The sequence below is a fragment of the Rana temporaria genome, chromosome 3 (assembly GCF_905171775.1).
Source record: "Rana temporaria chromosome 3, aRanTem1.1, whole genome shotgun sequence".
Classification (NCBI taxonomy): Eukaryota; Metazoa; Chordata; class Amphibia; order Anura; family Ranidae; genus Rana; species Rana temporaria.
Genome location: NC_053491.1, coordinates 406,659,244 through 406,673,413, shown reverse-complemented (window position 1 = coordinate 406,673,413; position 14,170 = coordinate 406,659,244).

The following is a 14,170-nucleotide window of genomic DNA, read 5'->3' as shown; positions in this document are numbered from 1 at the left end:
ATCCGCGGATCAGTTCCAGCGGACAGATCCGGTCGTGTATAGGCCCGAGCGGACATTTTCCAGCGGATAAAAATCCAGCCGACGGATTTCCAGCGGATAAAAATTTCTTAGCATGCTAAGAAATCTATCCGCTGGAATCCTGTCCTTCGGACTTATCCGGTCGTCTGTACAGACTCACCGGATAAGTCCGCCCGATCCCCATCCCTCGCATGCGTCGAAGTAATTCGATGCATGCGTGGAAGTATTTACCTTCCAGGGTCGCGCACGTCGCCGCGTCATCGTCGCGGCGATGGCGCGGCCACGTCACCGCGGATGTTTTCCGCTGAGATTTTGATCTGATGGTGTGTACAGTCATCAGATCAAAATCCGCCAGCGGACATATCCGATGGAAATGGTCCGGCGGACCGTTTTCATCGGATATCCGCTCGTCTGTACGAGGCCTAAGGGTGCAACTGACTGGTGCGAGCACACTGTTGCATCAGGGGACAGGTGAGTGGCTGTTTTTTGAAAGTCTGCACCTACAGTTTTTGCTGCTTACTTAATTTTTCTTTCACAGATGCCTGATACTCCGCTTTAACTCTATACCGCTTACCTCCAAAGGCTTTTAAAGCAATGCTTATAGAGATTTTTAGGTACCGTAGTTTGTTGCCATTCCGTGGGTGTGCACAGTTTTAAAGCGTGACATGTTTGGTATGTATTTACTCAGTGTAACATCATCTTTTTTTACCAAACAACTGAGTATTATTATATTGTGTTTTTGTGCATTAAAATTCATTAAAGTGTATTTTTTTCTGCAAATTTGCATTTGATAAACCATTGTGCGAATATCATGTGTCCAGGCCCGGACTGGCCATAGGGCAGTGGGCCGCTGGGCCGAATGTCACGTCTCCCCCCAGTGCACTCTCAGCTGCAAGTCGGAGCCGCACTCGAGTGACACCCGTCAGCACATCAGGGGGCTGGGACCCGCAACAATCCCCTTCTCTCTGGCACGGTCGCCACGGCTCTGATGATCTGATTAGTCTTGGCTCGGCTGTCTCACATAATGTTTGGGGATTCTAAGTAGTTATCTAGTAAAAAAAATTGTGTAAAACATTGCACCAACCAGCAGATAGCTGATTCAGACCTCCTGCAGGCTGTCTGCCCGTACATCTTATGAGCAGGCAGTTTTACAGGGACAGGAAGAATCAATGAACTACCAGTGCAGTGGTAGTTCATTGAGAACTGCAAACCGGCAGCCGCAAAGGTTGTCGGTACTTGAAGTTTTCCCATTCACAGAATACTTTGAAAGACGTGGGTGGGCGGAGCCCTGCATGACTGCATTTTTTTCAAATTGTGAAAGTTATCGGGGGAAGAAGACCAGGGGAGAGCGGAGACCGGTCCATCTGTAGCATGTTACACCCCGATTATGATTATGCTGAATTTCTTAGTTCCTTGACTTCCTGATTCCTTCCTTTTCCAGTGGTGATACTATATGTCCCATGATCCATTTAGACTCTGTAGTTTCTGGAGTTCTGGGAGTTTATGTGGGTGGGTTCTAGGGTTACTATGGGTGTTTGCATGCCTTTATGCGAGTGGTGAAATGTGTAAATGTGTCATACCTCCTCCTGTGTCATTCCTGTCTTGCAGCATGCCAAAGAATAATGGCTTACTGCAAGACTGCAGAGGAAGGGCTATGAGAGGTTAATATGAAGGTGTTTTCTTCATATGTAAATTAAAGCGGAGGTTCACCCTAAAACATGTATATACCATTCCATCCAGCATACTGCCGACATGTACAGTGTGCTGATTTTTTTTTTTTACGCTGTACATACCCTCGTATAGCTATTTTCCCCCCCGGCTTCCGGGTAGTGCCTCCCGCGGGAGTGGGCGTTCCTGTTCAGAGACTAAGTGATGACGTGATGACAAAAGCTTTCCCACGGCGCATAATGCGCGTCACCAGTTTCCAGAAGAAGCCGAACTGCGAGTCGGCTTTATAAGGCGCTATACGGCGCCTGGGCACCGAAGTTTGGCTTCTTTCGGAAACTGGTGACGCGCATTATGCGCCGGGGGGAAGCTTTTGTCATCACGTCAATCACTTGCTCTCTGAATATGAACGCCCACTCCCACGGGAGCCACTACCCGGAAGCCGGGGGGAAAATAGCTATACAACGGTATGTACAGCGGGGAAAAAAAAACAGCATACTGTACATGTCGGCAGTATGCTGGATGGAATGGTATATACTTGTATTTTAGGGTGAACCCCCGCTTTAATCACCTCACAGAGAGCACGGCTCTGGGACGACGGGATCTGAGGGGTGGAACTCTCACTGTTCACACTAGTCAGCATATTTAACTGGGCAGGACTGAATTATATTTAGGATGTATTCAATCCCACCCACCATCATACCTGCAAAGCTGTGTTATAGGCTCTAACTACTGCAAGAAGTGGCTGTAGAAGGAACAGAGTCTATCAGCAGAATATACAGAGTGTCACATAATACAAAGCCACAACTAAATGCAGAATATCAGGGGATATGCAGACAACAGAGCAACATGATACAGAGGTTTGATTTATGCTGGATCTGATCATTATATTCAGTTCTAGTGAATAGAAAATTGGGATTCAGCTAAAAGCTAAATGTCAGAACATACACATTCTACGGCCTGGCAGTTGTCCACTCAGAGGTTGAGCATTGTTGGAGGAAACGGTGAAAGGAAATTTCACCAATAGACTTAACAACAGCAATAAAAATATGACATGAGGTTCTAAGCTCTCCTCCCTATACAAAACACAAAAAAAAAAGTCTTAACTGAAGTGTGGTATTAACAGGTTAGATTCAGATCAGCATGTTTTAGAGGACTTAAAGCGGAGTTCCACCCACAAAATAACTTTAAATTAATCAATAGGAAAAAACATTTGAAAAAAAATGTTTTTTTTTACATACGTGTTCTGGGCTGTTGCTATGGCGTCCCTTGTAATCTGCCCCCTTCCTCTCCGCAGCGCACCTGACGTCATTTCCCTCTGTGTCTGTGTTCGTCAGTGGGCAGCGCCAATCACTAGAATCGCGGCTAAATGACCTTACTGCGCATGTGTGAGAACGGGCGGTGGATGCTGGTTATTCAGCAGCACCGAATCCCGGAAGTTTATGCTTGTGGGCTTCAATTGCCCACAAGCAAGATGGGAACGCCCGAGCATAAGATATAAAGGGTACGTTTTTATTTTTAAAACAAACAAAAGTGGTGTTATTTACCACACAAACCAATGCCAAAACAACATAATATAATAGTAACAGATATATAAAAAACAAAACAAACAAAACACATTTGTTGGTGGAACTCCACTTTAAGCCTGCAAGGGTTCCTGTCAACACTCAGCCATTAGTGTAATAGAAGCGCTAATAAGCATACTTAGATCTACGTACACACGATAGGTTAACCAGAGGACAACGGTCTGAAGGACCATTTTCATTGTTTAAAACCGATCGTGTGTGGGCCCCATAGGTTATTTAACCATAGGTTAAAAAAAAGCCAACTTGCTTTAAAATAACCTATGGATTCCTAACCGATCGTTAGTAGGCACGACCATCGGTTAAAAATCCACGCATTCTCAGAATCAAGTCGACGCATGCATGAAAGCATTGAACTTAGTTTTTTTCAGCACGCCGTTGTGTTTTACGTCACCGCGTTCTGACACGATCGGTTATTTAACCTATGGTGTGTAGGCGTGACGGACCATCAGTCAGCTTCATCGGTTAACCTATGACAACGGTCCTTCAGACCGTTGTCCTCTGGTTAACCTATCGTGTGTACGAGGCTTTACACCCAAATGGCTAAAAGTGAACACTGAGACAAAATGAAATTTGGCAACTATCTAACAAACGCAAGCCATGTTATCAGCTTTTACGGAACTGTTGTGTTTATTTAAGAGAACACTTATCGGTTTCTTGTTAATCACCATCTAAACTATTCTATGTGACTAAACCTTAATCCAGCATTGTGGTTTTTGATGGTCTTTCATTTTTGTAGTTTAAAATAATAGGATCTTGATAAGTGAGCTATTTTCAGCTTTTACATTCACATAAGTGTGGGGGAACATCACCACTCCCTCCAAGTTCTGACCACAGCCAACACCAGGTATTTTGTTAGTAGCTGTGACAGAGGAAGGGAACGGGCAGCAATGTGTATAAAGTGGTCAGTTGGTGGACTTTCAGTTTTTATTTTAGTGTAAATTTTCTTATTTTATAACAGATAATTAAAAAGTTAATAAGTAATAGTGTCTGTGTAGACTGTGTATTACTATTTAACTTTTTATTTATCTGTTATAAAATAGGAAAATGTACGCTAAAATAAAAACTGAAAGTGAACTTTTGAGATGCATACCTGTCTGCTGAGTAGTTCAGTGATTCATCCAAATTGCACCAGTCTTCTTATGTTTCTGATCCTAAAACACACATGCTGATGGGGTTGGAATATCATTTTGTTGGCCCTTAAACAGGGTACACAAAACAGTTTTTTTCCGTGCAACCCAGTGAGTTGCATGAAAAAAAACTGAGCTCTGGTCAAGGTTAGTCCAGCAAACTCCCCCTGCTGAGCTGTTGTGTTCTAACAGGGGGGTGCCCCCCCCCCCCCACCAGAACACTCTGATCAGTGCTCTCTGCCATTGGCTGCGAGCGATGATCGGGAGTCGTTCGGCTGCTGGTTTATTGGCATGTTCGGCTAGCTTCTGTCGGAAAGGCCGACATACACACAGGCAGAATGTTGGTCGTTTTTGTTTGAACCGGAAAATGTCTGCCTGTGTGTACGGGACTTTAGCTAGGCATTTTCAAAAGATCAATAATATCAGCCTCCATGTTTTCTATTGGCAGGTTTCCTATGAAGGCCAATCCTGCCAAAACAAATTTCATGCTAGAGGGTATAAAGTTTAAAGTAGAATAGACCGTATAATGTTCAAAGGAGAATAAAACTCTCATTGAAATATTACATTTTTTACTGTATCAATGCCTCCCAGTTGTCCCGGATGTGACTGTTACAGGATTTCAACAAAATCCCTGCATTCCACAAATCCCAGCTGAGTTCCACAGCCCCATGCCGGAATGCGTTCTGGCAGTTGGCTCCACTAATTCATCGCATAGTGCCAAGCACCCACATGCCCTGTATTTCCTGCGGGGTGCTCCTGGTCCCCGTCGCCACAATCGCCCACTCTCCTGCAACTCCATCTCTCCTTGCCTGTCAAATTACACTTCAGAGTGAGGGAAACTACCCCTAGGCTCCTACTTGGCACTGGTGTGTATGATGCACAAAAGGAGAAAGAGTCTGGGAGCTGCATTGTACCAGAGATCTGTATGTTTCAGAGAAGGAAGGTAGGTAATTTGGAGAAAAGGATGATTTGGAAGGGGGGGGGGGGTTGTGCTTGGAGGGGAAGCAGATTTGTGCTTGATCAGATAATGCAGGAGATTTGTGCTGGGGTGGAAAGGATATTTGTGCTGGGGGGAGGGGGCTTAAGGTAATGGTAGAGGATTTGTGCTGGGAGGGATATGGAGGAGGGGTTGTGCTAGGAGGGAGAATTTGGGGCAAGAAGGATTTCTCCTCCTGGGAGGAGGGGCTGGAGGGAAGCATCTGCTATAAGAGATGAGAGGATTTGTGCTGGCAGAATGAGTTTAGGGGGCATGTTTGTGTTGAAGAAGGGCATTGGGGTGAGAGGATTTTCTCTGTGATGGGGGGATTGAGGGAGGATTTGTGCTAGAAGGGGAGATGGAGTTGGACTTTGTGACGATATCGGTATGATATCCCCGTCAACGTTCCCTTCTTCCCATAACGAAAATCACCCCAATATTCCACGAGGAGGGATATCCCTGGAATCGCCCAGAAAGCCACACATGAGACAAGCTTACTGCTGGAACAACACAGACTTTAATGGTTTTTCTTCTCAGCTTTTTATACAGTCCAAGACATTGAAGCAACAATGATATCTCCACCCCCCCCCAATCACACACTAAGGCTAATTACTAAAACATTCTAGACAGGTCGGCACCGACCGACAATTATCATGTCTAATCACTGCACATTCCTTAAACAACAAACCACCTTCACACACTGAGTTTCCTAAGCAGACGTTTCGTCTGTATCCAGTTTGACACCTATTAACACCTCTGAGAATCACTAGGTTTTTAGACAGGGTTATCACACAATTAAAGGCCTTTCAAAAGCTAGCCTTATTTAACATATGAACAGTGTTCACAGAGAGAGATGAATCACACATGAAACACCTGTTACCTGTAACCCACAGCATTAAGTTAGCAGGGAGAGCATTAGACTGAAGCATATAGGCAATTGCATCACAATGGCCCCCCTTTTTCTCCCTGCTACGGCAAACCCGGTTGGACCTTCCCTGGTCCAGTAGGGTTGACGGGTTCAGAGCTTTTAGTCCGAGGTTAACTCCGTTTGGCGTAACTGACCTCCCTTGGCAACTGCTCCCGACTCAGGTATGTCACCGGGTCGTCAGATCACACGCCGGTCAGTCCCCAAGTCTTTGTGTGATCTGCAGAGTCACCAGAAGTCAGTGTGAAGACGGCGAATGGGTCTGTGCGCCGCCGTCTAGGTGTCCCGCTATGGGAGGGGGCAGGTTATGGCTCTGAAGTGACAGTCACAGGAGATTCATAAAAAGAAAAAGTTATATTTGTTGAAGTGCTGTAGCACTGGTGCTCAGAGTCCAGGGGGGGGAGGGGACTCAGAGCCCCATAAGGTCAGCCACCCCCTGCTCCCTCCGCAGCCGCCGGTTCTCCTCTTTGAGCTTCTCCAGCTCCATCTCCAGTTCATGGAGCCTGGGGGGGTCAGCCCGCTGTGACCTCAGGTGGTTGTTCTCCTCCTCCATGCGGCTTATGCACTCCTCCAGCTCCATGTACTCATGGATCAGCTCCTGCTTGCTCATGTCCTGCAGGCTCTCCGCGTGGTCCTTCATCATCCGGAACTGGGTGGTGGTGTAAGGGGCCACCGGTGGGCCCTTGGCGAACATCTCGGCCCGCATCTGGGACGCCCGCTGCGACTCCCTCTCCTCCAGTCGCTTCTTATCCTCCCAGGTCAGCTTGTTATACGGCTTCCAGGACCTCTTCTTCTTGGGGGGTAGCCGGCGGTGCCTCTTTCTGCCCAGCTCCCTCCAGGGCCCCTCCGGCTCATGGCTGTCGCCCATGACCAGCTGACAATGGTGTTCCCTGTTGTCCGTAATAACAGATTGTACCATGAGGGCTTCGTAAGGGGTGCCCAATGGTTCTTCCTGACCCAGCTCCTGGAGATCCCAAGCCGAGTCTACACAATGGGCTGCTGCTGGAGGGCGGTACCCAGGTTGAGACCAATTTGACCTGGTGTTGTCTTTCATGGGGCAATTCTGCTTGAAGTGACCGAGCTGTTTGCACCGGAAGCAGCGTTGTTCGTTGTCCTCCTGGCGTGGATAGCGAGGGCTAGATGTCACCGGTCTGTTAGGAGGTTGGTATCTAGCGGTTGGTGGGTGTGAGGGCACCGTTTGTGGTGGAGGTTGTTCCTGTGGTGTGACCTGGTTCGTCTTGCGAGTATCTGCATATTCATCCGCCAACTTAGCGGCCTCTGGTAGAGTCATGGGCCTGCGATCTCTCACCCAGTCTTTGACGTCCGTCTGGATGTGATTGTAAAATTGCTCCAGGAGCATTAGTTGCAAAATGTCCTCTGCGGTGGTGGCCTGGCTGCTGTTAGCCCAGTTAGAGGCCGACCGGGACAATTGGCATGCCCATTCCGCATAAGAGTCTTTTGTGGTTTTGCGTGAGTCCCTGAACTTCTGTCGGTGGGACTCTGGGGTTACTGCATAACGAGCCAGGAGCGCTTCTTTAACCCGGGCGTAGCTATGGATATCCTGATCTGGCACGGTACGAAAAGCATCAGAAGCTTTGCCTGACAGTTTGCCTGACAATATTGTAACCCACTCTCCTCTAGCTATTCGGTGCAGGTTACATTGTCGCTCAAAATCCGCCAGGAAGTTATCAATCTCACAGTCCTTTTCATCAAAAGCTTTAAAAGCGCTAAACGGAATCTTCCTTGCGTCTGCTGTGCTGTACTCACTGTTCGGAGAAGGTGCGGCTGCTTGTTGGACTGCTGCCAGTTTTAACTGTAGTTCTGCGTCCCTTATTTGTTTATCCTTCTGTAGTTCTGCGTCTCTTATTTCTTTAGCCTCCTTCGCTAACAGGTCCATCACTCTCAGCACCACATCTGCCGTTGGGTTCGGGCCGAACCACGCTAGCTTCTCTCTCATTAGCTTGTTGGCTGGCGATTCCTCCTCCTGAATCACTGGTGTCTCCATCTCTTGTACTGCTGGCGTTGCTGCAATCCCGTCCTCCTGGTCTATCTCCATTGATTCTGCTATGATGACCCGCTTGGTTTTGTTGCTAGCAATCCTTCCACGAACTTCCAGTAGTTCTTCCAGTGTCTGCTTGGAATCCGGGTGTAAAGGAGAGTAGAAGGGAAGATCCCGCTGCTGCCAACCAATTTGTGACGATATCGGTATGATATCCCCGTCAACGTTCCCTTCTTCCCATAACGAAAATCACCCCAATATTCCACGAGGAGGGATATCCCTGGAATCGCCCAGAAAGCCACACATGAGACAAGCTTACTGCTGGAACAACACAGACTTTAATGGTTTTTCTTCTCAGCTTTTTATACAGTCCAAGACATTGAAGCAACAATGATATCTCCACCCCCCCCCCCAATCACACACTAAGGCTAATTACTAAAACATTCTAGACAGGTCGGCACCGACCGACAATTATCATGTCTAATCACTGCACATTCCTTAAACAACAAACCACCTTCACACACTGAGTTTCCTAAGCAGACGTTTCGTCTGTATCCAGTTTGACACCTATTAACACCTCTGAGAATCACTAGGTTTTTAGACAGGGTTATCACACAATTAAAGGCCTTTCAAAAGCTAGCCTTATTTAACATATGAACAGTGTTCACAGAGAGAGATGAATCACACATGAAACACCTGTTACCTGTAACCCACAGCATTAAGTTAGCAGGGAGAGCATTAGACTGAAGCATATAGGCAATTGCATCACAATGGGAGGAGGGGCTGGAGGGAAGCATCTGCTATAAGAGATGAGAGGATTTGTGCTGGCAGAATGAGTTTAGGGGGCATGTTTGTGTTGAAGAAGGGCATTGGGGTGAGAGGATTTTCTCTGTGATGGGGGGATTGAGGGAGGATTTGTGCTAGAAGGGGAGATGGAGTTGGACTTGTGCTGAGTATGGAGGTTGGGTGAGTAGGATTTGGACTGGGAGGGGGTGATTGGGGGGTGAAGATCTGTGCTTGGAAGGGTAAGCACTCAGATTGGTGCTGATTTGTTTTGGATGGGGGGATTTTTATTAGGGTAATATGGGGGAGAGTATTGCCTCCAACCCCCATGCTCTTAGATACTTATAAGAAATTCCTTGCAGTGTGGATCCCTTGGATACAATGCGTCCACCCCTCAATACCGGTAGAAAATTACTGCTCCCTGTTGGAGCAGTACACTAGGGACTTTGTGTGCTTGGCACTGAAATCCATCTCTTCCCCTCCTAGCGCCTATTTTCACCTCTCTTTTTCAGTATCTTCCACCTACCACTAACATGTTCTCCTATATAATTTCCGCCGTTTTTCTTTACAGGAGTCCTCTCTACTTTAGGAAGAAGAGGAAATTAAAAGTAGACTATGCCTCTTACATATATTATTGGTTAATCTCTGATAAAAATTATTTTCAAGGTACCCACAGATCATTCCTACATTAATAGCCTAATGTTCTGTATACCAGCAGGCTTTTGTCGTGCCTGAATTTAGCATTATACTACCAATTGTCACTGTTCTAGTTGCTAACTGTGCATTACTCACATCTGCATGCTTTCTCAATTTTTTTCCTGTACCTTGACATTATCTAATAAAAATCTATTGAATTTGAAAAAGATTACGTTTGCAGCTATTAATGAGACTTTTAACTACCGTACTTTCCTGTTTTTTTTTAACCAAACGCACATATATAGATTAGCAAACTATATTTTAATACAAGCAATCTCCGTTGCTAAAAAAAGTTTTAATTGCTTTATTTTTATAGTTTGTATTTGAGTGGATGTGATACAGTAAAAAATGACAAGTAAGAAATACATACCGGTAATTATAACTGTGATTTGAAGGTACTCAAAACAAAGGTGTTTGTGCTCTTACGTGAAGCTAGTGTTTTTCATGTCCACATTATCTTTCAAATTGACTGAAAATACTGATTGAAAAAAATGTGAAGATGTGAACGACTAATTAAAATGATAACTGAATCATTGTGTTTTAGGATGGGTTCTCCACACACACATAGATGATATTAGATGTAGTGTGTATAATAGACAAACCATGATCCATATTGTACCTATAATTGAGTCAGGGTTAGAGTTCAGAGCTGGATGACTGATCCTGGCAACCCTTTGGTGTCTGGAAGGGCGGAGAACCTTCTAGAATTAGAGGGTGGGGGTTAGGAGGAGCTTACATGCATATTTATAAAGCCTCAGTCAATCCCCAGTAGTGGGCTGGCAGGGAAATTAGTTTACCTCATAAATAGACATGAGCCATGCCAGCAGGGCAGTCGGGTGGAAGATGGAAATGCAGTGTTGAGATGGCTGTCGATGGCCCTGAGGGGTACCCCCTAGTCTAGAGGAGGGGGGGGGTGCCCTGTCTTGGACCGGGGCTCAGGTTCTGGAGGGATCCTGCCAAAGACACAAGGGAGGAATTTTTCCTGGAGACATGGGAGCAAGGAGAGGACAGAGTGAGTAGCTCAACACTGGTGGGGACTAACAAAGGGGTGAGACTGTCACATGTAGCCAGTCTCCCTTGAAGACAGCAGTGTGCTTAAGTCTTTAGTCCTTTCCCTGACATCTCCTGAGACTCAGCTGGGTGGGCTGGTTAAGAGTCAGCCAGGAGGGCTGGTAAAAGAGGCAGCTGCAGCCAGGTGGGCTGGCAGGGCCCCCAAGATTGTACCACAGATGCTTATCAAGAAAGAGACCAAGAGTGTGCAGAGGGAAAGTGAAGAAGAGACTGTATATAGGAAGTTGTTCCTGAAGTTTGCTGAAGTCAAGCGGGCATCCCATAACTTCCCATCCTTATCCAAGTTACTAACCCCCCAATAAACAACAAAAACAAAGCTATGGACTGTTTTCTGATTTTGAGTGCCTGTGAAGATTCAGTGTGCCTGGCTGTGCAGTAGTGGCGGATCCCTGTTCATCTGCAGTTCCTAAGTGGGGTGCTACACACATGATAATTTTTGAGTAGTGCAGATATTTATACAGTAATGTTTTATACTTTTGTTATATGGTAATGTTCTGAATTTCTCTGTTCAGTACAGTATCTCACAAAAGTGAGTACACCCTTCACATTTTTGTAAATATTTTATTATATCTTTTCATGTGACAACACTGAAGAAATCACACTTTACAATGTAAAGTAGTGAGTGTACAGCTTGGATAACATTGTAAATTTGCTGTCCCCTCAAAATAACTCAACACACAGCCATTAATATCTAAACCACTGGCAACAAAAGTGAGTAGACCCCTAAGTGAAAATGCCTAAATTTGGCCCAAAGTGTCAATATTTTGTGTGGCCACCATTATTTTCCAGCACTGCCTTAACCCTCTTGGGTATGGAGTTCCCCAGAGATTCACAGGTTGTCACTGGAGTCCTCTTCCACTCATCCACGATAACACCACGGAGCTGGTGGATGTTAGAGACCTTGTACTCCTCCACCTTCCATTTGAGGATGCCCCACAGATGCTCAATAGGGTTTAGGTCTGGAGACATGCTTGGCCAGTCCATCACCTTTACCCTCAGCTTCTTTAGCAAGGTAGTGGTCATCTCGGAGGTGTGTTTGGGGTCGTTATCATGTTGGAAAACTGCCCTGAGGCCCAGTCCCTGAAAGGGAAGGGGATCATGCTCTGCTTCAGTATGTCACAGTGCATGTTGGCTTTCATGGTTTTCTCAATGAACTGTAGCTCCCAGAGCCGGCAGCACTCATGCAGCCCCAGACCATGACCCTCACCACTATGCTTGCAACCAGTGGCATCGCTATGGGGGTCCGGTAGGTTCGGACCGCACCCAGGTGACACATGCCAGAGGGGGTGACATCAGGTCAGCATGTCCTAACAAGCAGGGTGTACTGACAGGTTCCACACCGTTTATGGCCAGCGCCAGCTTTCAGCAGCCGCTTTTCAGTCACATTGGCGTCCTCGGATGGCCCATCTCTCTTGCTCCATATAATGCCGCTCAGTTCAGTGTTCTCCCCATCCTGGGACGCCTAAAGTCACCTCTATATCCATCAACCTGCACCACGGTGAGTGAGACAACCCTATCTCCCCCATACATCATCCCATACCCTACCCCATCTCCCCTGGCCACCGGGACCACCATCTCCCTCATACACCATCCCATCTCCCCTGGGGATAAGGACCCCCATCTCCACTGGGTACAGGAACCCCATATTCCCTGAGGACAGAGACCCCATCTCCCCTGGGGACAGAAACCCCATTGTCAATAGGGACCCCATCTCCCCTGGCAACAGGGACCCCATCTCCCATAGGGACAGGACCCCATATTCAATGGAGACAGGGGCCCCATCTTCCTTGCAGACAGGGACCCCATCTACCCTGATATCCAACTGCGATGGTGTTACCCCAATCCGTGACGAGTGGATTTGGGGTGCGCACAGTGACCATGCACTGCCCAGCTCCCTGCAGGGTACTGTGGCAGGCTAGACAGGAGAGAGCCCGAAGCGCTAGCCTGCCCAGTGTCTACTGCTCTGTCCTGCTGTCACTCTGCAGCAGGAGGTCAGTGCAATGTAGCAGGCTAGGGGGGGTATTAATTACTATGGGGGGATGACACCATACCTCCCAACATTTTTAGATGGGAATGAGGGACACCTACTATCAATTGTATGTAGGCATAGGACACACACCCCTACCACACCCCCTTAAAGGAGAATTAACCCCCCCAAAAAATGTGGATTAAATCCACAAGGGCGTTTTTTTACCACTACTATTCCTTTATATTGGTTTTTAAAATTTACAAATGCAGCAATTTAGAATTTGGATGAAAGGTTTAGGACTGGCAAACAGTTTTTGAAAGATAAAAAGTGCATTCTATATACAAATATATAGATCAGACAAGAATGAGGGACAGAGGGACATTGCTCCATATCGGGGACAGTCCCTCAAAGTCAGGGACAGTTGGGAGCTATGGATGACGCCATGTTTTTTTGCACCAGGAGACAGCAATCCCAGTGATGCCACTGCATGCAACCAGTGAAGTCAGAAAGAATTTAGAACTCCTGACTTTCATAGTTATCCCCTGCAGCCATGATCTAAGCCTGACTCAGAGAAAACTATGGTAGCAATTACAGAATGTGAGGTCATTATTGGCAGTCTACATAGAACAGATTTTCTTTAACTTTGGTAAGTTTGTTAATTATACACCTTATCACAGTTAGTAAAGTTTACATTGTCATACAATGGACCAAAAATGTTGTTTTATTAGTAGAACATTAAGAAATATAGAGAAGGAAAACGAGGAAGGAAATGTTTTCAAGAGAAAATCTTGTGATTTAGATGAGGTCACACCAGTGGATAATGCCTCACCCCAGAAATTCACCATCCCCTCCCCATCACCATTGCTTCCTTTTTGTATTCATTTGCATGCATTTGGCACATTGAAACTACCTACCCCAGCACCTGAGCAAACCTTTTCAGAAATAATGACTGTTCTTGGTCACATAAGGGAACAGCTGCAGGATGCTCGCATTCGAAAAGAAAAATGCTGGGAACAGTATAACCGGCTTCCTCAGGTCATTCAAAGTAGACTTATGGCAAACGGATGACCTTTCAGATTCTAAATATGAGATTAAGCAGGTGGCTCTCTGGGGATTTCATTTAAGGTCACATGGGACCAATGTTCCTAGCCACATTTTGTATATATGTACATATGATTATTGACATAATACATAGATTGTTTTGTGGACAATGAGTTCTATGCTGATTACATTCGATTATTTACACACTGTGTCACCAATATATGGCTGTACACTTTTGTCATACAGTATATGAGACTTTGTATTGATTAAAAGGCTTCAAATATTTCCAAAATAATGCTTGAAGATAATAATAA